A 20,011-nucleotide genomic window follows, 5' to 3' on the forward strand; every position below is an offset into this window, starting at 1 on the left:
ATTGACAGACCTCAATGCTTTGCCAGAGATTGTCTTCATCTATCACCCCTGAGTTTTCGGCTACTGATAAAGGCTCTTGCCAGCCCAGTAGTGCCTTTTTAGGCAGTATCTCAAATACAAAATTTACAATGTAAAAACTCCAGCTAAAAACAACTTCAAGGTTATGCTGCTAAATGCTGGGAGTCTTAACATGAAACTGCACTCACTGGAAGCAGTCCTCACCTTGGAAGATGCAAACATTTGTGCAGTCACAGAGACCTGGTTCAAGGCTGTGGAGAGCACCCTAGCCATACCAGATTACACTTCCTTCCACATGTTCAGACTACAAACTGAAGGCATGAAAACTGAAGGAGGCAGTCTATCAATATTCATTAAAGATAAATACATCTCCAGATTGGTTAAACAGTATGATTCCCTGGAGATACTTCAGGTGCAATTAACTGTTGGTAGGAAACTTTTTTCAAGTCATTGCTAGCTACAGGACTCCATTCATGAATCAGGACACCCACTCTGCCTATTTGGATCTACTTGAGTTTATCAGGATGCATATGAACGCCATGGTTTTGGGTGGCTTTAACTACCTATCCATTGACTGGCTAAATTACTCATGCTCAAACTCACTTGGCCAAAGGTTCCTTAACTTCGTTAACTCCATTGCCCTGTATCAGCTGGCTGACACCCCCACAAGAGGTGCCAATATCCTGGATCTGGTGCTTACCAATATGAGAGACCACTGTAGCACCCCCACTGTGAGGTCATCCCTTGTGAGATCTGACCACAAATTAGTCTCATTTTAAGTAACTGTAACACCTCAACACCCCCTAGCAGCAACTAAACTAAAGAATGGTATAAATAGCTTCACTGCACCTCCCCCTTCAGATGGAACTGGCAACTATGCCAGGTTCTACGCCAATGCTTTATACAAACACCTGTATAACTGCATTGACTCAGTCATACCTGATAGGACCAAAACAAGCTTCTCAAGGAAGATCAAACCTGCCTTGTGGTCAACTGCCATTAACAGAATTTACAATAAGAGGAAGAAATTGCTATCTAAGAGTTAGAGGGATCGAGTTGTTAATTGGAAACACTCCCTTCTCATCTTAACCAAATAAGACTTCTTGTGAAATCCTGCAAAGCAAACTATGAATCCGAATTAGATTCCTCAAGTAAAGACAACCAAAAGGCATTCTTTAGTTACATCCGTAACCTAAAAGGAAAGGCCTAGAGTTATGTTGAGCTGGTAGTTAATGATACCACATGTACTGAGCCTGTGGAGATAGCTAACATAGCTAGCATGTTGGCCTACAGGTTGTGTGAAAACTTCACTCCCCTGTTCCCACCACACTTACTTCCATGACATCCTTACCACCTGTCCCCTGCCTTGCATCTCCAAAGAGCAGGTCATAAACGACCACTCTAAGGCCAAATACACAGTATCTAAGGGACCTGATAACATCCCAGACTGTATCCTACATAGGCTGCATGAGAATTAGCAATACCATTTGGTACTCTTTTCAATCATAGTCTAAGCACTGGCTTCATCCCGGCTGAATGGAAAATGGCCACCATTATTCCCTTGCACAAAGGTGGTTCTTCCACTGACCCCGGGAGCTATAGACCTATTAGGCTGACTAGCCTCATCTGCAAGGCCACGGAACAAATCATTATTGACCTTATCAACAACAATATAGGTAATTTCCAAACACTTAATCCTACTCGGTTTGGATTTGTCAAAGGGAGATCATGCCTGTTAAACCTGGTGAACTTCTTTGAGACAGTCACCAAGGCCTTGGATGTGGGGAAATGTGTGCATACAGCCTACCTAGGCTTAGCAAAGGTGTATAACAGGCATCATTGATCAAACTCATCCAGCTATGTATCAACCCTTATACTGTTAGATGGGTTGCTAACTGGCTCACTGATAGAACCCATATAGTCAAAAAAGGGGAATCCAACTCCAGCAACAGACCAGTAACCAGTGATGTTCCACAGGGTTCAATCCTGGGACCTCTACTGTTTGGAATCTATTTTTCCGAAATACAAACAAAAACTTACGGTTTGTGGCAGACAAAGTTTGCTGATGACTGCAAACTGGGAGTTGTCACAGAATCTCCAAATGATGTCAACATCCTATAAGAGGGTCTTACACATGCAAACGATTGGTGCCAAAGTCCTGGACATAAACGCAAATACAAAAAAAATGTATTATCATCCCTTTCAGTAAGGGCAATGCTCCTGCTAACTACCACATCAATAGCAACACATTAAGTATGCATACAGTGGTGACAGACCTGGACACACAGGTTGACAGCAACCTTAACTTTGAATACCATGTCTCCACAGTGGTAAGAAGGGCATTTTATATTGTTCATCTCATAAGTAAGGGCCTTGCCTCCAGAAAAAAGAAGTTATAACCTACCTCTACTCTTCCCTCATCAGGCCAATAATTGAGTACAACACCCCTTTTAGTATGTACCTTTCCAAGCACCTGCAACAATTGGAGAGACCACAAAGATTCCTCACAAGGAAAATTCAAGGTCTTCAGCATCTATCCTATGTGGATCATTGGAAATCACTACCACTTTATTCTGTTTCATACAGACTATTCAGAGGCAATCTCTGCCTTGCATATAAGGCAATCTCTGACCCTGCTTTATTGGAAATGCTCCATATCTGCAAGTCAAACAGTACATGGGTTACTTGCTCTAAAGACCTTAACATGGTATGTGCCATTAATAGAACATACTAGAGGGACAGATTTGTCTCCCATAGGTGAACACACCATTGGAACAGACTCACACTACATGTCAAACAGAGCATCTCATTGGTCCTCTTCAAACACAATCTGGATGACTGGATGGGTACCCATAATTTCAACCTGGGGTTTCCAACTGTGTCCCTCTTGGACAGGGGCAAGAGGTGCTGATCATGGAAATAAGGGTAGAACTTGGTTAGGCTTGTAAGGGCCCTAGGGCCATTAGCCTAGTAACTTTCTATGATCCTATGAGTCTATGTCTGGAACACAGGACCACTTTCTACTGTTAAGGAACTCTTCATATTCTTAATGATGATACCATGGTCATGTGTTATATCAACAAATGAGGGGAAAAAAAGTTCTATCCCCTTTGAAGACTTGCCATGATGGCAATTCAACACAGTCTCTTTCTCCAGGATGCATGAATCCCCTCAGAATAAAACTCAATGACAGCTACTTGAGATGGTCCAAGAATGTCCCTCAAAAATGGATGTTGAACAGAGAGGTCTTCCTTCAGAGTGTCCATCAGTGTTGAACCCTCAGATATATATTGTTGCTTCCACTCTAAACAAACAATTCAGATAGTTATGTACCAAAGTCACTTTCAAAGAACACTGGAGAATGAACATCTTCTCAATTCCATGGATAGGGAAATTTCTGAATGTCTTTCCTCCTTTTTATTAATTCCAAAGGTTCTTCTTGAACTTCAAAAGGACAACTCAAAGATGTTATTAGTGAGCATGTTTTGGTATGGATATCATTGGTTCTCCCATCCTCTTTACCTAGACAACAGCAATTATTACAAAGAAAGAATGGAGATCATCACACAAGAAAGGGGCTCCCTCATTCACTCAAACCTAAAGATCTTGAACTTCGCACTTTGGATGATAGGCTTCTGATTATTTCTTTTAGGAAACGTTCCTCAAAGGGTGTGCTACAAGTGATAAACGAGGAAAGAATAAGTGCGACAAGATCTTATGAGTCTAAATGGAAAAGGTTTTCTATGTGGTATTGCAATACACTACGGGACCCATTCCAAAGGTGGGTCACTACTATCCTCAAATATTTGCACAAGCTGGTCAACCTGTGTCTAGCATACATGTGAACTATGCAGCATTTGTTAGTCGTTTCTGCTTGTCTGCCTGCTGATCCCTTTCTTCACTTTATGACATCAAACAGTTTTGTTTAATGAGTCCTTCACATTAGACCTCCTAGAAAATATATTCCTTTTCCTTGGGATCTCAACTAGGTTCTTGAAAAGTTATCTTTATCCCCTTTTGAATTTGTTTCTTCTTAAAATTCATGATTTGGAAACAACTTTATTAGTAGCATTAACCTCTACCAGAAGGGTTTCTTAGTTACTTGTTCATGTGTATTCTCCCTTTGAAGTCTTTCATAAAGACAGGGTTAGTCTCAGATCTAACTCTTCCTTTGTCAACAGTTGTCAATGAGATGTCTCTAAATCAATTCATCCATTTTCCTAGTTTCCTTCCCAGCTGCCAATATAAAGGAGAAACAATTCTACATATGTTGCCTGTCTACAGACAGCTGATATTCTATCTAGAAAAGACAAAAACAATAAAAAAATCTGATTAACTTTTTTATCACTTATGAAAGAAAAAAATAGATCTTCCAGTTACGAAGCAAACCATTTCCATATAGCTATCAATTTATGTTACCCTCTGTTATTAATTCCATGGCAAATCACATCAGCAAAATGCATTAGCCCTTTCCACCAGAGCTATGGCTTATTCTTGAGTCTTTCTTAAGGGTTTTACATCTAAGTCCATTCTATAGGCAGCTACCTGGTCTTCTCTTCACACTTTGTCAAAACACTACAAGATGGATGCTTTTGCAACACACAGAACAGGCTTTACCAAAATGATTCCTCAAGGTTTATTAGACTGCAACTTTTTTGTTTTAGCTTCTACCCATTTTTCCAAAAAACCTTTAGGAAGTGTTTTTTTTAAGTCTGGAACACTGAGTAATGGAAGTTGAGGGGGAGTGATATAATGGTGAAGACATTTACCTCTCAACCACAGTGTACAGGGGTTAACTATTGGCCTTGAAAGGAAAAGTGAATAGGCTTAAAATGGCCAACAAGGGTAGCTAGCCTAGTACTTACCTATGAATCTATAATGCAGAACATAGCACAATTATGTAAGGTCTTACCTTAACATCAAATATTTACTGTTGCAGTATATGCACTCACCTTCATAGGTTCATAGGTTCATAGGTTCATACTAGGCTATCTGCCCTAGGGCATTTATAAGCCTAGCCAGAGTGTGTTTGGCTTTCGCCACCCATTTTAAATTAATTTTGCTATGCCTTTTTTTGAGGTTAGTATACTGTGCCTCTGTCTAACAGTGACACAGAAGTGATAGCCGGGGTAAACCTACAATCTCCCATCCACTCATCAAGATTCCTCTTGAAGAGAGTCAATGTGGGACTCTGCCTAACCTGGACTGGGATTTTATTCCAGAGTGAAGGGAGCCTCTGGGTTATGAATCTGTCCCTCCAGCCTGTCCTATTTATTTCAGTGCTGAGGTTCAAGTCTCTCGAGCGCGCTCGATGGGATTTGGATTTTCTGAGGTGCAGCATGTCCATTAATTCCGGGTTGGACATGGCTTTATATGTCAGGCACAGATCACCTCTGAGCAGGCGGTATGCCACTGAGTAGAGCTGGAGTTTCTTTAACCGGGCAGCATATGGCATCTGTTTGAGCCCTTTGATCCTCTTGGTGAGGTACTTTTGGGGTCTTTCCAGTTGCTGCAGGTGTCTGGTAAGGTACATCCCAAAGGGGCATTGTACTCAATTATGGGCCTGATGAGGGATGAGTAAAGAGGTACGATGACCTCCCTGATCTAGATGTGAATCCCTTCATGATTAGGTGGGCTATATAAAATGTTTTTCGAACCACTTTGGCCACGTGGTTGTCAAATGAGAGATTGCTATCAACTTGGGTCCCCAGGTCCCTAATGACTTCTTCTGTACTTAATGGATTACCACCTATGTGGTAATTTGTGGGCACTTTGTTTTGCCAAAGGGGATGACTATACACTTTTTGCATTTAGCTTGAGGCCATGGCTCTGGCACCAGTTGTCTGTTTCTATAAGGCCCTTTTGGAGGATGCTTGTGTCGGCTGGAGAGTTGATTATGGCCCAGTTTGCAGTCATCTGCAAACTTGGTCAGCCACAGTCCTTCCGTGTTGGCCTGTACCGCTGAGAAATATATACCGAACAAGAGAGGTCCCAGGACTGAGCCTTGTGGGATGCCACTTGTAACTGGTTTGGAGTCTGACATGGCTCCAGCAATTCTAACCATGTGGGTTCTGTCCTAGAGCCAGTTTGCAAACCATCTAGTGACATAGGGGTTTATATTTAAGCTGGTGAGCTTATCTATAATGCCAGTGGGGTATTGTATCGAAGGCTTTTGCGAGGTCCAGGTAGGCTGTGTGGACCACCTTCCCCTTGTCAATGGCCTTGGTGACTGTTTCAAAGAAATTGACCAGGTTTAAGAGGCAGGATCTGCCCTTAACAAAGCCAAACTGGGTAGGATCCAGTGTCTGTAGGTCCCCAATATCTTTATTTATGAGGTCCATGATGATCCTTTCCATAGCTTTGCAGACCGAGCTAGTCAGGCTTATGGGGCAATAGTTTCCAGGATCCGTTGAGGCACCACCTTTGTGGAGAGGGACCACTGTTGCTGTACGCCACTCTTTGGGTACATATCCTGTAGTAAGGCTAAGATTGAACAGTAGTTTTATGTTTGGGTTTAGCTCTTCTTGGAGTTCATGTAGGGCGAGCCGGGACACCATCTGGTCCCATTGATGCTGTGTTTTTGCTTTGGAGAGGCGGCTCTTACCTGAGCATCTGAGATGTCAGGGGGCAGCACTCTGTTGGGATAGATATTTGTCCTTTTGGTGGGGAGAGGGGAGAAGTTTGCACTGAACCTGTCAGCTAGGATGTTGGCAATGTCTGTGGGCTTGGTGTATTTTTGTCATTTTGGACTAATTCTGAGCATATCTGGGAATTCCCACCCAGGTTCCTAACATAACTAAAGAAAGCCTTGTGATTATCCTTAGTGTCCTGTGCAATTTTTTTCTCGAAGCTGGCCTTAGACGATTTTATGAGTGCCGTAGTTTTCTGCTAATACTGATCAGAGATGCCTTCCCTTTTTGGGATTTTGCTCTATCATGTAGTAGCTTCCTCCTTCTATTGTACAGTTTGTTTATGGCTGGGGTCCACCAGACAGGACGTCTGCCTTTGGAGGATTGGGTCTTGGTTTTATATGGGATTGCATGATCCATGCATTCCTGAAGGTGTTCATAGAATGCGTTTATAAAGGATTCTGCGGTCTGGGCTGTATTTTCCACAGGCCCGGGGGCTTTGAAGGATTTCACCTCAGTTTTGAGTGTGAAATTTGCTTTAGAGAAGTTTTTCACTGTGGTTTTCTGGGCAGGGGGTGGGGTCGGGATGTGAATATCCAGTGAGATTAGTTTATGGTCTGATCTTACCAGTGAGGGATACACTTCTGGTCTGGAGCATAGTGTCCCCATGTTGGTGATGATCAGGTCCAGTATGTTTTCCCCTCTTGTGGGAGTGGTAACAAGTTGTTCCATAGCATTTGAGTTTATAAATTCTAGGAACCTTTGGGCTAGGGTGTTGGAGCTAGAGTAATGCTCCCAGTCTATGTTTGGGTAATTGAAGTCGCCCAATATAATGGTGTTTGGAGAGACCTTCATAATTTCCAGTATTCTCAGGAAGGCCAAGTGGGGTTCCTGTGTTTGGGAGGGTGGTCTGTAGCAGGCTATAAACTGGAAGGCAGTTTTACCCACAGTTAGTTGCACATGGATAGTCTCTGATGCTTCGTGGTGTGCCACCAACCTGGAGGTGTGGGTATCTTTGTGAATATTGATACTCCCCTCCTTTTGTGGTTCGGTCCAAGTTTTGGGGCCAAAAAGCATGGTATGAGGTATAACCTGGTAGTGCTGGGGTGCTCTCGGGAGCCTTGAACCAGGTTTCTGTTACTGCACAGATATCGATGTTCTCCATGCTAAGGAGAGTTTCGTCGTGCATCTTGAGGTTTAGACTTCTGGCGTTGAGTAGCATTACTCTTAGTTTCTTATCCCTTGTGATACCTATGGAGGTGGGTTTGTCTTTTGAGCCTTGCCTAAAAAAGGCACTATGGGGGTAGCAAGAGCCTTTGCCAATGTCCAAAAGCCCAGGGGTGACGGGTGCAAGCCGTCCCTTGCGAAGCATCATGGCTTGTCGAGCATGTCATCCCAGGCTGACAGGCATTGATCCCCTTTGAATGACACCAACACTTAAGCCAATTGTTGAATACCATGTCTCCACAGTGGTAAGAAGGGTATTTTATATTGTTCATCTCATAAGTAAGGGCCTTGCCTCCAGAAAGAAGTTATAACTCACACTCTACTCTTCCCTCATCAGGCCAATAATTGAGTACAACACCCCTTTTAGTATGTACCTTTCCAAGCACCTGCAACAATTGGAGAGACCACAAAGATTCCTCACAAGGAAAATTCAAGGTCTTCAGCATCTATCCTATGTGGATCATTGGAAATCACTACCACTTTATTCTGTTTCATACAGACTATTCAGAGGCAATCTCTGCCTTGCATATAAGGATATATCTGACCCTGTTTTATTGGAAATGCTCCATATCTGCAAGTCAAACAGTACATGGGTTACTTGCTCTAAAGACCTTAACATGGTATGTGCCATTAATAGAACCTACTGGAGGGACATATTTGTCTCCCATAGGTGAACACACCATTGGATCAGACTCACACTACATGTTAAACAGAGCATCTCATTGGTCCTCTTCAAACACAATCTGGATGACTGGATGGGTATCCATAATTTCAACCTGGGGTTTCCAACTGTGTCCCTCTTGGACAGGGGCAAGAGGTGCTGATCATGGAAATAAGGGTAGAACTTGGTTAGGCTTGTAAGGGCCCTAGGGCCATTAGCCTAGTAACTTTCTATGATCCTATGAGTCTATGTCTGGAACACAGGACCACTTTCTACTGTTAAGGAACTCTTCATATTCTTAATGATGATACCATGGTCATGTGTTATATCAACAAATGAGGGGAGAAAAAGTTCTATCCCCTTTGAAGACTTGCCATGATGGCAATTCAACACAGTCTCTTTCTCCAGGATGCATGAATCCCCTCAGAATAAAACTCAATGACAGCTACTTGAGATGGTCCAAGAATGTCCCTCAAAAATGGATGTTGAACAGAGAGGTCTTCCTTCAGATTGTCCATCAGTAGTGAACCCTCAGATATATATTGTTGCTTCCACTCTAAACAAACAATTCAGATAGTTATGTACCAAAGTCACTTTCAAAGAACACTGGAGAATGGACATCTTCTCAATTCCATGGATAGGGAAATTTCTGAATGTCTTTCCTCCTTTTGATTAATTCCAAAGGTTCTTCTTGAACTTCAAAAGGACAACTCAAAGATGTTATTAGTGAGCATGTTTTGGTATGGATATCATTGGTTCTCCCATCCTCTTTACCTAGACAACAGCAATTATTACAAAGAAAGAATGGAGATCATCACACAAGAAAGGGGCTCCCTCATTCACTCAAACCTAAAGATCTTGAACTTCGCACTTTGGATGATAGGCTTCTGATTATTTCTTTTAGGAAACGTTCCTCAAAGGGTGTGCTACAAGTGATAAACGAGGAAAGAATAAGTGCGACAAGATCTTATGAGTCTAAATGGAAAAGGTTTTCTATGTGGTATTGCAATACACTACGGGACCCATTCCAAAGGTGGGTCACTACTATCCTCAAATATTTGCACAAGCTGGTCAACCTGTGTCTAGCATACATGTGAACTATACAGCATTTGTTAGTCATTTCTGCTTGTCTGCCTATTGATCCCTTTCTTCACTTTATGACATCAAACAGTTTTGTTTAATGAGTCCTTCACATTAGACCTCCTAGAAAATAGATTCCTTTTCCTTGGAATCTCAGCTAGGTTCTTGAAAAGTTATCTTTATCCCCTTTTGAATTAAACAACTTTATTAGTAGCATTAACCTCTACCAGAAGGGTTTCTTAGTTACTTGTTCATGTGTATTCTCCCTTTGAAGTCTTTCATAAAGATAGGGTTAGTCTCAGATCTAACTCTTCTTTTGTCAACAGTTGTAAATGAGATGTCTCTAAATCAATTCATCCATTTTCCTGGTTTCCTTCCCAGCTGCCAATATAAAGGAGAAACAATTCTACATATGTTGCCTGTCTACAGACAGCTGATATTCTATCTAGAAAAGACAAAAACATTAAAAAAATCTGATTAACTTTTTTATCACTTATGAAAGAAAAAAATAGATCTTCCACTTATGAAGCAAACCATTTCCATAAAGCTATAAATTTCTGTTACCCTCTGTTATTAATTCCATGGCAAATCACATCAGCAAAATGCATAAGCCCTTTCCACCAGAGCTATGGCTTATTCTTGAGTCTTTCTTAAGGGTTTTACATCTAAGTCCATTCTATAGGCAGCTACCTGGTCTTCTCTTCACACTTTGTCAAAACACTACAAGATGGATGCTTTTGCAACAGACAGAACAGGCTTTACCAAAATGATTCTTCAAGGTTTATTAGACTGCAACTTTTTTGTTTTAGCTTCTACCCATTTTTTCAAAAAACTTTTAGGAAATGTTTTTTTAAGTCTGGAACACTGAGTAATGGAAGTTGAGGGGGGTGGTATAATGGTGAAGACATTTACCTCTCAACCACAGTGTACAGGGGTTAACTATCGCCCTTGAAAGGAAAAGTGAATAGGCTTAAAATGGCCAACAAGGGCAGCTAGCCTAGTACTTATCTATGAATCTATAATGCAGAACATAGCACAATTATGTAAGGTCTTACCTTAACATCAAATATTTACTGTTGCAGTATATGCACTCACCTTCCTTCTTCATATTTTATATTCTCTATATTCCATACTCCTAGGCTGACCCCCCCCCTTTTCTTATCTATCATTCTTTCATTCATTTTATGAGTGCATCTGTCCTTCATGAGAATTTGCCTCAGTCCTTTTCCCTGGTGTATGAAACCTCTGAAGACTTTTTGCTCCTATAAGTCCCTTAATTACTACCATGCAATCTCACACATGAGAAGCAGATCAAACATAACATCATGAAAATAAGGTGTTTAATCTTTTGTAGACTGACCAGACGTGTTATCCTTGGCGGAATACATCCCATAAGTCAGGAATACTGCAACAATGATCTGTTTGAACATCTACTTTTATGGCAAGCCAAGGTCTCATAAAACTGCACTTTCTGACTAGAATACTATCTTGTATAATAATAACTACTCCTTTGGCATGAATAAAACCCAGATGTCTTAATAAACACCGACTGATCTTACAATTAAGTTACTGCTAATTTTCAGAGATAGGCATTGGCATGGATTCAGGGCAAATTCATCTTAAAAGTCATACATTAGCAGAATAAGTAACATTTATTGCTCTTCACTCATCTTATTTATGCCAACTGTGAGTTGTTTAGAGGGAAATATTCTTAACTTCTATAGTGTTTTATAAAACAAAGGTCCAGGTTCAAACTACTGGCTGTTAGACTAAACAAATTAATTAATTTCTATTGTCCTTCTTTCCAAAGGTGTTAAAAAATTTCCTTGAAGATCCTTAACTGGCATGCCTAATACAGAATTATCAGACTGGAAAAAAGTGCTGCTACTGGCTTTTCAGTCAGTTTGCATGTAACTGTATAACTATGGATATTCATCCTACTTCTTATTGTCTGGAATTTCTCTCCTATATAACCTGTCACTTATCATTTTTTGTATTTTATTAGATGAACCACATATTTGAAAATGCATGTAAAGGAAGCCTGCACTTTGAAGTTATTATGTTGGAAAAAGAGTAAATAATCTGATGTGTTTTGTATCTTGGATGATTTCAGGGTTTTGTGTCATTTTGGACTGTTTTCTTTTCTGTTATCTGTATGTTTCTCACAAGAATATTTTTCAGGTTAGGTGGTTGTTTAAATGGGTCTATATTATATACTCGAAGTTTCAAAACTTCGAACCTCATATGATCAACACCATATGAGCAAAGTTTGAAACATCGAATATATAGTAAAAAATAAAAAAAATAAATAAAAACTTACCTAAACACTCTGAGCAGGGGGGCAAGCCCCCTTGCACCCCCCCCCACATGCACCCCCCCTACTTAAATATAACAAATCCGAGATCGCAATTCAGTGCAGAAAAGGAAAATCTTCTCATTCTGCGCCATACGTAGCCATTTGTTTTAACCTTCGAACTTCAAAAAGTTCGATCATATGGTGTTGACCATGTGACATTCAAACTTTTACAAGTTCGATGTTATAATAGGAACAGTAGTGAAATTTCTTGATAAATACTTCCTAACTTGTCATCTTCAATGTAAGAGGTCCCTTACAATTTGTAGAATTTCTTCAGTTCTGGATGATATGTTGTTACTACTGGCACCCTGTCACAAAAGGCCCTTCTTGTTTTTGAAAAAAAGCATTGTAGTGCTAGAAAAAATAATAGCACGTTTTGCATGTTGGTAAACTCCAATTCCAGTTTGGTCCATACAGGTAGATGCAACTAATGGGAATGTTCCTGCTCCCATCCCTCATAACCTATTCCCCAATTCCTACAGTTTTCCATCTCACAAATTCCAGATAGTAAATTCATACTTGCTTCTAGTAAACAACTTTTTATTTGCATCTAGCAAATTACTTATCTGCATCTAACAAATTCTAAGCCTACTGCATCTGACTACTTATTCTTAATCCTACTAGAGCAAAGTTCCCTCAAAAAAAAAAAAAAAAAAAAAAAAACCTTCTACTTTTGACTGTAACCTCAATATTTGTGTTCTGTTTTTTAACCAGAATTGTTAAAATGTTATTTCTCCCCAGGACTCCATTGAAAACAGGTCCTTTTGGCCCAATGGATTATCCTGGTTAAACAACTGCAAATAAATAAATAAAATAAATGCTCACATGCATTAATAGTGCACTCACGATTTGAGTGCCTTATTAATTGTATGGTTCTTCCATGCAAGTGGGTTCACTAAAGAATTTTTTAACATGGTTCTTAGTAATTTTTTTCACATTTATGGGGGGATTTTCTTGTTCTTTGTTTTTCTTGTGACCACTTCCATGGCTTTTGCATCTATCAATGTCGGTGGTGATAATGATTTTTTTTTTGTAATAGCTAGCCAAATGAAAGGACTAAAGGGTGAACTTACGAGGCTAGTTGAGCTTGTTACACAGCTGCAACAGCGTTTGGCAGCTCCTATGCATTTCATTGGAATGCAACAACTGAGAGTAGTTTTCACACATTCCAGTGGAGTGGAAGAGCATTTGGGAATTGATTGACTGAGTGGCTCTTCTGTGGGTCCAAATTATGACATTAATTCAGTACAGCCACTCAGACCCAAAAAGTGATGTTCATATACAGAAAATATGTTTCTAAGGGCTTTTGACTGTAGTGCATGCGTTGCCATTGAAAGTTTATGATCAATAACATTCTATACTCACAGTTCCTGAGGAACATTTGTATTGGTAAGACTGATTTGAAAACAGCAACTGGCCTACTTAAATGGTTCTGTTAACTGTGTTAGAATAGCAGAGTAGTACAACAGGCTAATAATAATCCTTTAGTGCTCCTGAACTCAATGATTGATCTGAAAGAGTCATGACAAAGACAATATTGTCAATGATGAACAAATAAACTTTCTTATCACATTTGCTAGTACTATTTTTTAAGGCTAGGAATATTGTGTATAAAAATTGTCCAGTTTTAACAGCAGGAAGTTCTTTCAGTGATGTAATACAAACATGTTAATTTACATACAGGAAAGGCTTATATATGTAACTTAATTGTTCATTGCCTACAATAACTCACATATTCCTAAAAAACATTGAATTTCTTACACTTCCTCAGTGGTCCTGTTCTTTTTCAGATATGTATGGAAGGCCAAATTATTTATATAAGGTAACAACACAAAATATTTATTATACTTGAATTAATAAAATTCAGAAGGGAATTTAGCTGTATCCTTAGTGAACTTCCCAATATGCAACTTTTTATGAAGAAGAAACTTCCTGTTGCTTGAAAAAAAAGACTGTCTCTACATTTGGAGTGTTTGTCCCCGGGCCACTGCTGAAAACTGGCTTCATTCCAAGTCAGATTTTCCTGGTCAACAAATGTTAAGTAAATATAAAATAAAATGTAGGAAATGTTGCTAAATTTAGTAGCTAAGTGTCTTAGTCAAACATAAAGAAAAGTATGAAGCTATTGTCACTTCTTAGCAATTGACTAAATCTATATTGTTAGCGCATATCTGTCTGCTAAAGAATACTGTCTTGGTAAGACATTTTGGATTATTAACCTAGGAACTTCTGTATATGAAATACTCTTGTCCAATAGTTTAATCTGTTGTTTATTTTTATTTTTTTTTTATGTGTGTGGTTATAAACCTCCTATTTATCTTTTGGTTCCATGTTAATCTTCTTGGATTGAATGAAAAATTAGAGATAGACTAGATTCTAATATTATTTACACTAAGTGCTGTGGTTCCCCTATTATTAATCATTTGGATATTTAGTTATAGCTTATGTATATTTTGAACATCATTTAAATCAAAAACTTTGGCTAATATGATTCAGACATTACATATATCCAGAAAGCCAATTTCATGACATGCTGTAATATTTAATAAAATCCTGTCTTGTTACATGACAACAATGCAATGATATTTATATTTGTGTCACCAGTTCTTTGTCTGAGCACTCTCTCACTTTGCTGTCCCTAGAATAAATCTGTCTGTTTTATATAAAATAATTACAGCAAACACATTTTAGTAGATTTACACTGCTAACCTACTGCTTTAAAATATATCACATGACATTTCTTCCAGAATAGAGTTATAAGATTATTTATGCTTGTCAATCAGATGAATTAAATGAGTTATAGTAAAGTATATGTTTGGAACACAAATTTTTGCGCAATTTTTTGTTAACATTATAACTGTGATATTTTTAGTTTGAGGAAAGTGATGTGGTCTGTGGTGTGTCAGTGATTGACAGAGTTAGATAATCTATGTCAGTTGTTATACTAACTGTTTTCAGCTTCAGAGAATTCAAGAGCTGAAGCTTCTGGAAGTAACTCATAACCCTGTGACAGCCCACATCTCAGATTGTCTCTGTTAACATTAATATTAAATGGGAAACTATTAAAATCTAGTGACAAACATTCATTTAGCAGTAATCTAAACATGAAACATGACAAAACCTTCACAATGTATTCCACAGATCATTCTATGTAAGTGAAATTAAGCCCAAAATTAAATACTAACACAAAATAAACTCACATTCTTCTCCAAACTGTGCCAATCAAAAGCAATTTATATATATATTAACAAAGAAAAAGAGAGTAGAAAATAAAAGGGAGGAGGCAGAAATAAAAATGTAAAGAGAATTAGAGAACTTATAAAAACTTTTTACAAGGAATAAATATGTTAATATTCTATTATTGATATTATCTAATATTGTCTTTTTACTGTTCTCTCTTAAATTCTTTACCCACTATACAATCTAAATAGAATGTCATTGTTTAAAACAAAGAAAATAATAAAAAGGAGAAGGAAAAAGGTAAAGATAAAAAGTTCTTTCCAAAATATTTGTGGCTTGAAAATGCAGGAACTATATTCAAAAAGATTAATATAGATCTTCGATACCGCACAAAGATGAATCTGGTAAGTCTAAGTAAAGTTTAGCCAAGTTGTTAAAAAAGAAGTAATATTGTTACCTTCAATATTTCAGGTCATCCAGCTTTGTTTGTAAATGTATTCTATTTTCCATGTCATTCACAGCTTCTTCTATGCCTGTCATCTGGTTCTTCTGTTGTTGCAGGTCTGTATGTAACAGGTCTATTTGTTTCAGTAAGTTGCTGGATTATAATTATCAGAGACTGAAGTTCTTTCTTGATGCTGGAGTCTTGAGAATTTGTCTTACTGGAACTCATTTCAGACTGATAAACTGACAGGAAAATTTCCACAGTGATTTCTGACAGGAATATTGTTAAGATTTCCTTTCTTTTTAGATATAGTTCAAGAACTATATAAAAAAAACGTATTTAGAAAGAAAATTACTCAAAAAATATTTTTAAGTAATTAATTCCTGTCAGTGTAATCATTGTTGAACGTTTCTGATGTCACTTTTTTTACTTTTGCTTTAACTTCATTGAATGTAATATTTTGTTTTATCCTGATTTGTTCAATATGAGTACTGTTTTTTTTGTTGTTTGTTTGTTTTACTTCAACAGTAAAGAAACTCTGTGTAGAGTTGAAATCTAGTTTGTTATTTTGGAGATGGCCTTCCAATAATACTGTTTGAATGTCTCCAAATATAATTGAGGTGTAGTCATTTTTTTCCCTGTATTTTGGGTGATATGCACCTAGTTTCCTACTCTATGATCATTTGTGCTGTTTATATATATATATATATATATATATATATATATATATATATATATATGTGTGTGTGTGTGTGTGTGTGTGTGTGTGTGTGTGTGTGTGTGTATGTCTGAAAGAGAGAGATAGTGTGTCTGCATATGTGTGTGGCTATATATATATATATATATATATATATATATATATATATATATATATATATATATATATATATGTGTGTGTGTGTGTGTGTATGTGTGGAGGGTTGTATACACACAGCTAACAGGATTAGTTTTCTCTTATCCAGCTTACTGCAGATAGTATACAAGGCTGTAGTCCACAGCATTTTAAATAAAACATTTTACCTTATTCAGTGTCAGATAATTTTGAAAAACTGAAAGAAATATGTTCACTTTATTTTACACATGAAAACAAAATAATTGTTACTTGTTTTACATTTTTTCTCACCAAAATATCTTGCCAGCTGCAAGCTTTAAGTCTCATAAACCAACCCCCTGCTCTTCATGAGACCAAGTATAAGCAGCAGCAGTCTTCCTAAGAGTAGAAGTCCTTCCTCCACTTCCACAAAGAAATTATAAGCAATAGCTTCTTTTTTTCAATGTAGAGCTTAGTTATGATCCTCCTCAGAAAACATTTTGTTCTAAAATTTCCAGGCAGCCCATTTTTGTTAATAGCTTCAGTCATGCAGGAAGGCCTATTAGATTCAAATAAAGTGCTTTCTGGAATGTGGATATTTTCAGAATATATAAAAGAGATGTTCACTGAGCTTCAGCAAGAGACAAGTGGTATATATGCATTCCCATTCTTCTTGCAACTTGTAAAGGCAACCAAGATCCTGTAGGACAGTGCTTCTAGAAATTTAAGATTGTATTCATTCTTTTTTTTTTCAATAATTTTTATTTATTCTTTTCATCAATACAGAATAGCAAGCAAAATGCAACAAAGAGAGTGAACACATATGTACAATAAACAGTTGTTATACATTGAGAGTAATACAAAAATAAGTAAAACAATCAAGCAATACTATCTACACTATATACATAGATGCTTTCAATATTCAGGAGAAAGGGTGATACAATTCAGCAAGGGTTATTGTGAGTAAAAATATAAACGAGTAAAGGAAAAGCAAAAGAAAAAAACTTTTGTGAGTTATGGATATGAATTGTTATGAGTCCTCTTAGTTGTAGTTAAGTATGAGTATTTGTGTTGAGCTAAGCAAGAATAATATTAAAACATGTTCCCATAACTTCCTGAGTTTAATATTTTTGTTCCCTTTGTCAATTAGTATTTTATGAGCTAATAGATGTTTGGTTGCCATCATTCTAAAATTCTCCCAAGAAGTGTTGGTTGGGTTAAGCCAATTGGTTGCTATATAAAGTTTCATTAAGAGAAAAATAATCAGAGTAATTGCTTGAGTTTTAGAAATATTGTTTGGGAGGATATGTAAAAGAGTGAATTCCCAGTTGAGTGTAGATGTCTGATCTCCCATTTTTTGTAGTTGAAATTTAAGGGAGTTCCAAAGTTTAAATATACATTTACAGCTCCAGAAAAGAATAAGTATATCAGCAGTTTGGTCTTTATAGTGTGGACAGAATGGGGATTTAGTAGGGTTAAATTTATGTAAGATAGCGGGTGTGAAATATGCGTTGTTATAAATCATAAGTTGAGTAAATGCTATTTTTTAAGGGGTATAGCTTTAATTGTAAGGTTAATTGCTTTGTTCAATTGATGGTTATCAATGGATGAGTTAGTCTTTCTCCTATAATCAGAGACGAGTATGTCTTTGTGGAATTTAATGTCTTTGATTATTTTGTAAGTATTGGTGGTAGATTTCTTAGTTGAGAGACTGATTTTCCAGAGTAAATTACAGGTTATTATATATTTGTTGGTTATGTTGTAGTCTTGAAGATAACTGGTACATAGTCCTTTAATTTGCCTTAAAATCACTAGATAGTATTTGGGGAGGTTCGATTGGTTCCTCATTTCTTGTATAGAACAATTTAGATATGGGTATATGTTTTGGATGGTTGTATTAATTAATCGAGGAAAAAGGTTTAGGTTTAGGGTCTGATTGTTTATTTTAAGGTTGGAATTTTTGTGTATATGTTGTAATGTCATCATAACTTGTGTAAGGTTTAGGTATTTAAAGAGTTTTTCTGTTAGTGAGATGTAGTGTTTAAGGGGTTCTATTATATTACATGATTTCATTAATCTGGTATTTAGGAATGGTAAGGCTTTGGAGTTGATATCTAGGCTTTTGATGTGTCTTTGATATATTATTATCAAAGGTGGGGACCAATCTTTGTTCAAATTTGTTATATTTAGCTATTCATAACACTCTATTAGTATTCATAATTAAGTAATATGTCTCAAAATTGGGAAGGTCTAGGCCACCTTTATTTTTTGGGGTCATGAGTTTGTTATATGAGATTCTGTTTTTGTTTGGTTCCCATATAAACTTAGCAAGCAAGGTGTGAATTTGTTTAAACAAATTATTGGGTATGGTTAATTGAGTTGTCATGAAGATATAAAGTAATCTGGGTAACACATTCATTTTAATTACAGAAACTTTGGCCAGAAATTGTATTTTTAGGTATTTCCATCTATTAAGGTCTAAAATAATATTCTGCCATTTTTGAGTTATATTGTTTGAGTAAAAATCTTTATTGTTTGTGGAAAAAGTAATGCCTAAGTAGTTGATTACTTGTTTTGTTTTTAAATTTCCTACCAGGGGTAAAAGAGAGAATGGATTAGGGGATTTTAAGGGGAAGATGTTAGTTTTTTTGAGATTTAATTTGTAGTTTGATATCTTCAAAAAGTGTTCAATAGCAGATAATATTTTATTTATTTCTGAGATTGGTGTGGTACAATAAATATTCAAATTATCTGCAAAAGCTGAGAGGAATATTTTGGCATTATAAATTATTAGGGGGTTATGGTATAGATTTTGTTTAATACTTAAGAAGAGTGGCTCCAAGTATAAGTTAAAGAGTACAGGAGATAAAGGTCATCCTTGATGGTTTCTATTTTTAATTGGGATTCTCTTTGACCAAGTTTTGTTAATATAAAGAGATGCATAGGGGTTGTTGTATAGTATTTGTAGGATCTGGATAAACTTTTGGGGTATATTAAAATAAGGTAATGTTTGAAGTAGAAATTCTATATTTACTCTATCAAAGGCTTTATAAGTATCAATAACTAATGCATATATATTTAAGTTATTATGATTAGCGTAAGAAATTAATGTATTAAGAGTTAGTGTATTATCACTCATTTGATTAAGTGTTGTAAAACCAGATTGTTCACGGGAGATAATTTTATATTGTAGGTTTTTTAGTCTGTTGCAAGTATAGTTGTTAAAATTTTGGTGTCCATGTTTAATAATGAGATAGGTCTATAGCTATCTGGGTTTTTTGGGTCAGCTTGTACTTTGAGTATAAAAATAGTTTTGGATGCATTAAAGTGTATGTCATTGATTTTATTGTTTATTATATAGTTCAGTATGTGGAATAAATTTTGAGCTAAGATGGGGAAAAAGGTTTTATAGAATTCAGCGGTGAGGCTGTCTGAGCCTGGGGCTTTATGTGATTTCATTTGTTGAATTGCTGAAGTTATTTCATTAATAGAAATAGGTTTGCTTATTTTTTCCTGTTGATTTGGGTCTATTTTCGGGAAATTGAGTTTTTGGAGAAAGCGTGTTCTAATATCTTTTGAGGATGTTAGTAGCTGTTCTCCATAG

This window comes from Protopterus annectens, chromosome 8.part0 (genome assembly GCF_019279795.1).
Source record: "Protopterus annectens isolate FY-2018-M chromosome 8.part0, PAN1.0, whole genome shotgun sequence".
Taxonomy (NCBI): domain Eukaryota; kingdom Metazoa; phylum Chordata; order Ceratodontiformes; family Protopteridae; genus Protopterus; species Protopterus annectens.